The sequence below is a fragment of the Centruroides sculpturatus genome, unplaced genomic scaffold (assembly GCF_000671375.1).
Source record: "Centruroides sculpturatus isolate CEXI.00-Female unplaced genomic scaffold, Cexi_2.0 scaffold106, whole genome shotgun sequence".
Classification (NCBI taxonomy): domain Eukaryota; kingdom Metazoa; phylum Arthropoda; class Arachnida; order Scorpiones; family Buthidae; genus Centruroides; species Centruroides sculpturatus.
Window position 1 is genome coordinate 208,283 of NW_019384517.1, and position 7,918 is coordinate 216,200.

A 7,918-nucleotide genomic window follows, 5' to 3' on the forward strand; every position below is an offset into this window, starting at 1 on the left:
ACTTAGATCTGGTTACTACCATAATGATTATCTCCACAGAATGTGGGTGTGTGGTCACTCTTAGCTTCATTTCTCCCCATAGACCTTACTGGCATGGGTGTCCCTACCAGGAGCTTGTGCTCCAGCCTGCATTGCCTTATGGATCTGTAAAACTACTGGGCTCTCCCACCACGACCAGGTGGTGACCACAGGAGAGTTATTATTATTATTATTATTATTATTATTAAATTTTTTTCAAAATTGCTATAGGTGTGATTTGTTTAATAAATTTGATGTTTTTGAGATACTTGCTGGTCTTATCCAAATATGTAGTTTTTTATATATTGAGGGAATTGTCTTTAAAATATTGATTTTAATTCTTTCATAAATGGATAGAATTTATTTATATCTTTAATATAAATGTTTAGAGTTGTATATACAGATTTTAAATACTTTAATTACTTTACAGTCTATTAATTTTATTACTTCATTTCTAAATTTTTAAAATGATTACTCCTTGCCCAGGAATGATAAAAATACTGTTAAACAACTACTTTTATCAGGGATCTATTTTATTCCTATCAAGGACACTAGGGTTAATTAGCTTTTGAAGTATATAGGAGCAACTATCTGGTCTTTGAATATATGTTTGAAAGAACATGAGGCCTTCATAGCAAAAGATTAGTGTGACAGTTTCTTATCTGCTTTCAATCTGGACAACTTGATGCAGGTACATTTTGATAACATGCATATTATACATTTTATTAGATACAAAATATATCTGAAGACTAGAAAAACTAGAAATCTATAAGACTAGTAGAAAAAATACCTCCATAAATTTCAAGGACATTGATGCTCTACCAAAAGCTTGGAGGTTGTACTTTGAAATCTTGTAAATAATTTTTTTTTGGAAATTGTCAATGATATTGTAGGATTTATCCAATCAGATTTTTATTTTAATTTTTAAATTTTTTTATTCAAAATTTCATTTGAATGCTTAAGAACCTAATAATGACTGCTAAATGTAGTTGAAAACATTAGTTATTTGTTAAAATTTTATCTGGATTTTATTGGTGTTTATTCTGTTGCTTATGATTACCACTATATGAGTTTTCGGAAATGCATTTTACTCATAAATATGTTTATCTTAGTTGTTATGTCTAAAATTATTTTTATTACTTAAAAATTTAATTTTTTAAATACTAATTGCAAGGTTTAGCCTATTTTTTAGTTTACATTACATTAAAAACATATATAAAAATATAAAAAAGAAAAGTGAAATTTGAATTCTGATTAATTTTGATATATTATTTAGAGCTGTATTCAATTCACAATGTTTAATTAACATACTTCTAACTAAAAATCTAAGTAAGATATTTGTCTAAGCAGACAGAGCAAAGAATTGTTCTCAGTATTTTAAGTTTATTAAGTCAGTGAGTCATCTGCTCTTATATAAAACTGTGGAAGAAGTAAAAGTAATTATTTATTATATGCAATTTTATGATTATTATTATTATTATTATAAAAAAATGTATATTTATACTAACCTGCACAGACATCTTGCAAATGAATAGTGCCAATAGTAATGACACAACAGAATAGGCAATGGAGTGTTAGTATACAACAAGCATGGTGAACTACTTATTTTTAAAATTGGGCAGAGGCAGGAATTGATTAGAAATGAATTCAGTGTAGTATTATACTAGACTTAGCAAGAATTCAGCATTACTGAACATGACAGGTAGACAACTTGAATAACTGTGATTAACAAGAAAAGTGTAAAATTATTAATGTTATATACAAGTTATATTATGACAATGTTACATTAAAATTACTTTTTAAGTTACATGTGTCATTTTGTTTTCTTCAATGACAAATTACAATTACTTCTTACTTTCTGTTAGCTTTACCATAATCTTTGGATTAGATCAGTGATTCCCAACCTGGGATATACAACAAGTTATTTAGGGGTACAGAAAAAAAAATTAGTTATTATGGCAGAAAAAATAATATATTATGTATCACAAATTAATAGTATTAAAAAATTTTGGGTTAAAAAATGTTCCTTGCAAAAATCACAAACTTTATTATACATTTCAAAATGCAAAAATAGAAATAAAAACTTATGCTGCTGATTGTACAATGCAACAGATCAATAAATGTTGTGCAGTCGGTCAATGATAGTGGGGATACCATTGTGTGATTAGTGATTATGCTACGGACTTTTGATGGTGGGGTATGTTACCGTTATTATTATTATCTCTCAACAATATCCCCATGTGTTGTTTGAAAAAAGTATTTTTTTGTTTATAAAAAGTATTTTTTATTGTTAGCAAGGAAAAGGACATAGCTAGTTTTCCAGATTTTCTCTACAAGCAGTAATTTTTTTCATTGTTTATTCAGTATTTTTATTAATTTTTTATTGATAAGACTGTCTTGTTTATAAAATTGTACTGCCTGCTGTGTTACCAACTTAGAGGTATGAAAGAGTACATGTCAGAAGTTGCAATTTGGCACAGAGTATTAGGTGCCCAAATCATGCGCGCATAAAAAAAACAGACTTGTATGTACTCAGGAGACCGAGAACTGAGTCAAAATAAAATTCAAAGTGGCGACACTCTTTACAAACAAGCAGCATGAGATTTGCACATGCATTTCTGGTTGGGAAGTTGGAAATGCCACAGGGCTAATGAAAAAAGGTTGGGACCACTGGATTAGATGATATGAAAAGGTGCAATACACTTCAAGGAATGTAGCCACTTGAGTCACCATAGATTGGGAAATCTCACGCTCAAATCTAGTAACTTTTACACTAAGATGTTCAAGTTCCCCAACTCTTAGTTCTTTTGTTATGAGTAAAATGTAACTTGCCACAGACAGGATCATGGCATGCTATGATACAGAGAGGCAGCATAAGCAGCAAAATCAAAATACAATTTGAACCATTCAATAATTAAAAATTTTTATGCAATGCTTTTCTACATTGGTCTATGTTATTTCGTTATTGATGTATATCAGGGCTTCTTAAACTTTTTTATTCACGATTCCATTTATGACTGTGATTTTTTTCGCAACTTAAAAAAATATAAAATAAAGATATATACAAATTTGCAAAAACAATAAATACTACCAGTTCACTCTTGTGTTACAATGGAACAGAGACAACTGAATACACTGAAAAGCGACAACACTACTCTAGTTCACACTACAGTGTTGCTGAATCATTGTCTCGCTGCACCAGAAGTGACACAAAGTGCAACTCACGAAACCTATGACACAAAGCATGCCATTTTCAAACTCTCACAAATTATTTTTAATATTTTGCATTAAAATCTCATGACTCCAAGATTTCGCTAAGCGACCCATAGTTTAAGAAGCCCTGATGTATATGATGTGATTCAACTGGAGAGGGTTTGACAGAACTTATTCTGACACATTTGGAAAAGTTAGGTTCTGAGTTAAAGTGGCTTAGAGGACAAGGCTATGACAACAGAGCTAATATGAAAAGAGTAAGAAAGGGTGTACAAAATAGAATACTTGAAAAATATCAAAGGGTATTTTATGTGCCTTATGCATGTCATTCTTTAAACCTAGTTGTGAATGGTGCAGCATTGTCTTCTACAGAAACAACTTTTTTCTATTCTACAAGAACTTTACATTTTTTTCTGGTTATACAAAGTGTTGGGAAGTGCTAAAAAAATATGTTTCATAATTAACTCCAAAACCATTGAGTGCTACTAGGTGGTCAAGCAGAGTAGATGTGTTAAAACCTTTATGATTTTAACTTTGCAAAATCTATGATGCATTATTTCAAATAATAGATGTCAACAGTGATGCAGAATATAAAGTTAAAGCAAGAGGATTAGTAAAAAATATTAAAAATTACAAGTTTATATTCTGTGTAATCCTTTGGCATGATGTTTTATTTGAAATAAATTCAGTCTTGAAGCTATTGCAATATGTAACTATAAATTTGTTAGATTGTGTAAGGATGTTGTTATCAGAAAGCATACAAAAAGTGAAAAGTTATAGACAATCTGGATATGATCAGATGAAAATTGCTGCTAATGAGATTGCAATCTTGAATGCAGTACAGAATTTTCTGCTGAAACTGAAGTTAGAGACAGAAGAATAAAGCATCAATTTGAATATGAAGAAGCTATCAATGAACCTGTAACAGAAGAGAGTAAATTTTAAAAAATAAACTTTTTCAATTATATTCTGGACATTACCCTTAATTCTCTGAATGAACGATTCATGCTTCTGGAAACCCATAGCAAAAATGTTCAGTTTCTATATGACATTTTAAAACTCAAGGATTTGGATGAAAAAACACTAGAAAATTATTGTACTAATCTCCAGTCAATACTTGTGGTCAAATATGAATCAGATATAAATGCAAATGATCTTCAAGAAGAATTACGTGATGTATCTCAAATGCTACCATAATCTATGAAACCTTTGGATGTTTTAAATAATTTTGTCAATATAATTTAATTACTTTGTATCCGAATACTGTTGTAGCTCTGAGAATTTTATTAACATGTCCTGGCTCTGTAGCTAGTGGGGAAAGTATTTCCAAATTAAAATTAACAAAACACTACTTAAAGAAGTTCAATAAGACAAACAAAACTTAGAAATTCGTCATCAGTTTCTATTGAATCTACATTGGCGGCCACTCGAGACTACACATCCCTAATTAACGAATTTTCTAAAGTTAAAGTTTGAAGGGTAAAACTATAGTAGATCATTGTTGTTGATAGTTGATATCATTATTTTTAAAGTAGTTTATATTTTCAAAATAAAAATAGTATTTGTACATTTTGTGCAGTTTTAATTTTTTTTAAATCACATAAGTAACACCAACAAACCTTTATAATTACACCAGCAAATATATTTTTAATATACTTTGACAAGCGCTTTAGATTTTAATTGGGATTCGAAAGCACTTTTCAAAGTATTATTTCTATTTTTCTATCAAAAGCACTATGTCAAAGTATATTTCTATTTGTTATTAATGTTGTCAGGATTATAAAAAAAACATTTGTATAGAACATTTTTTTGACAATCCTGACAACATTAATAACAAATAGAAATCAACTACTTCCAGGATTTGCTACAAATATATAAGTTAATACAATCATCATGATATTACTGGTGTAAAATTCAATAAATAAATAAGTAATTACCTAAAACCAGCAATAATTCTCTTTAAAACAAATGTTTTCTTCCATTTTTAATGGTCGTCATCAGGTTTCCATGCATTGGAATGCTAGTAAGAGAATGCCCATTCCAAAAATTTAAAAATTGCACGTCTTGAAGATATGTGGATGCTCAATGTAGTGCTTTAAAAAAATAGTGTTCAAACTGGTGTTCTATTTTAAAAAATTCGATGTTTATATAAATTATGCAAATTTGATGACGATCTATTTTATGTCAAAATACGCCCTCCATGCAGCCACCAATGAGTCCATTTCTTTAAAATTGATGGCTGTTTTTCTCTTGAACGCTTTAAATATCTCCAGCTGTTCTAGATATTTCAGGCTGGCCTGGTCCTCGCATTGTTGTAGTAATTGTGCATTATCAAAGTCCACGTTGACATCATCAGTGGCGAAAGAAGCCAATGCCATAGTGGAAAGGAGTATTTATGATCCTTGTTTTAAGGCAGTATGTGGTAGCACCAATATATTCGCAGGACGGTTCACGATATTATCATAAATAGGGATAGAATATATTCCTGGGATACTGTTTCGATCCAATCTGTCCTTATTGTTTCTTAAACAAGAGAAAATTGTCAGTGATCTCCTGTAAGCAATCCATTTACTTGTAACGCAGGCTATTTGTTTGTAGGTGTTAGTAAGGATCTTGTTGTAAGTAATAGGTAAAAAGGACACGTCTCCTACCGTGTTTCCCCGAAAATAAGACATCTTCAGAAAATAAGACCTAGCACATATTTTGCTGAATTGCGAAATATAAGACCTCCCCCTGAAAGTAAGACCTAGCGAAGTTTTTTTTTAGTCGTAACGGTCATCGACAGATGGTTGAAAGTGGCCGTTGGCTTTTTGAAAGTACAGCCACTGATTGGTCAGCAGACAATTACGCCACACAGCATGATTTGCATAAGACTATGACTTGGGAATCACAGATTTGCATAACGTTACGGCTGGTGATGGCTAATTGGTCGGTCGGGAATCATGCCACATGCATTTGCATAGTGCTACGGTTCAGTAAGCACTAATTGGTCATAGAGTTTGATGTTGACGCTATAAAAAGGCGACAGTTCGACACTCCGGATATACGTCACTCTCGTCTAAGTTTGACTTGGGCATTTTTTTGTTCAATAATAAATGTGAATTCTTCTTCCTGGAAAAAATAAGACATTCCCTGAAAATAAGACATAGCGCATTTTTCAGAGCAAAAATTAATATAAGACACTGTNTCTTCTCTTTGGTCCAATGCTGTTACACACAATGCTGATGCAGGCTGGACTGAGGAGGAGAACAGAATCCTGCACAACATACCAACTATGCCCGGTGTTGAAATAAACATACACGACATCTGCTACGCTGTTAACAGAACACACAACTGGAAGACACCTGGTGTAGACAACATTCACAATATCTGGTACAAAAGTTTACATCACTGCACCAGGAACTAGCTAAACATCTAACACACATCATCATCAATCCACAAGACATGCCAAAATTTCTTACTCGGGACATCACCTATATGAAACCTAAAACAACAACACCACAGACCCCACACAATACAGACCAATTACATGTCTTCCAACACTCTACAAATTATTGACATCCAGTATCACAAACTAAATATACAAACATGTTGAAGAACATGACATTCTCATGGAACAACAATAAGGTTGCCATAGAAATCACAGGAAATGCAAAGAACAGTTACTCATAGATTCCGTTATTCTACGGCAAGCACACAAACAACACAGAAACATACACATGGCATATATAGACTACAGAAAAGCATTCGACAGTGTTCCACACAGTTGGCTGCTACATATTCTACACATGTACAAAATACATTTGTCACTCATTGCATTCTTCGAAAACACTAGGCAGCACTGGAGAACAACACTGCATCTCAGGGTTAGTAACACTTCCATACAAACAAACAAAATATTCATTAGGTGAGGAATTTTTCAAGGAGATTCCTTGAGTCCTCTCTGGTTCTGCCTAGCCCTGAACCCATTATCCAACATGTTAAACAACACGCATTATGGCTACAATATCACACATGAAAAAACAATACAGTTTACGCTGTCACATCTCACGTACATGGACGACATAAAACTTTATGCATCCACACAAAAACAACTTCAACAGCTCCTACATATCACACATTCATACACCAAAGGACATACAAGTGGAGTTTGGCTTAGACAAATGCAAAACACTTCACATAGAAAAAGGAATCCTGAAGAAAGAAGATATTGCTCTTGGAAATGGGGACATTATTGAATCCATGGAAGAGGGCGAGTTCTACAAGTATTTAGGATTTCAACAGGCCAAACTAACAGAACATATACAAATAAAGCAAAGATTAATTAAAGAATACCAAAGTAGGTTAAATGCTATCCTTAGAACAAAGTTAAATGCAAAACACACAGTGAAAGCAATAAACACATATGTCGTCCCAGTACTCACATACTCTTTTGGAGTTATACATTGGACCCACAAAAATCTTGAGCAACTCCAAAGGAAAACAAGAACAACACTTACTAAGCATAAACAACATAATCCTAAATCTGCTACAGAAAGATTAACCCTTCCACTTAAAGATGGCGGAAGTGGCCTGATTGACATAGTTAACCTTCACTACAAACAAATACAGTCACTGCAAGAGTTTTTCTACAGGAAACAAGAAACATCACAATTACATAAAGCAGTAACTCTAGCAGACTCAAATA

The 7,918-nt window shown here is 32.2% G+C and overlaps 1 protein-coding gene across 1 annotated transcript in view; it reads left to right on the plus strand.

Moving 5' to 3' along the window:
- LOC111622618 (vacuolar protein sorting-associated protein 13-like) overlaps positions 1-7,918 on the plus strand; it is a 435,263-nt gene that overhangs the window by 142,224 nt on the left and 285,121 nt on the right. The gene's annotated exons all lie outside the window — the stretch shown is intronic.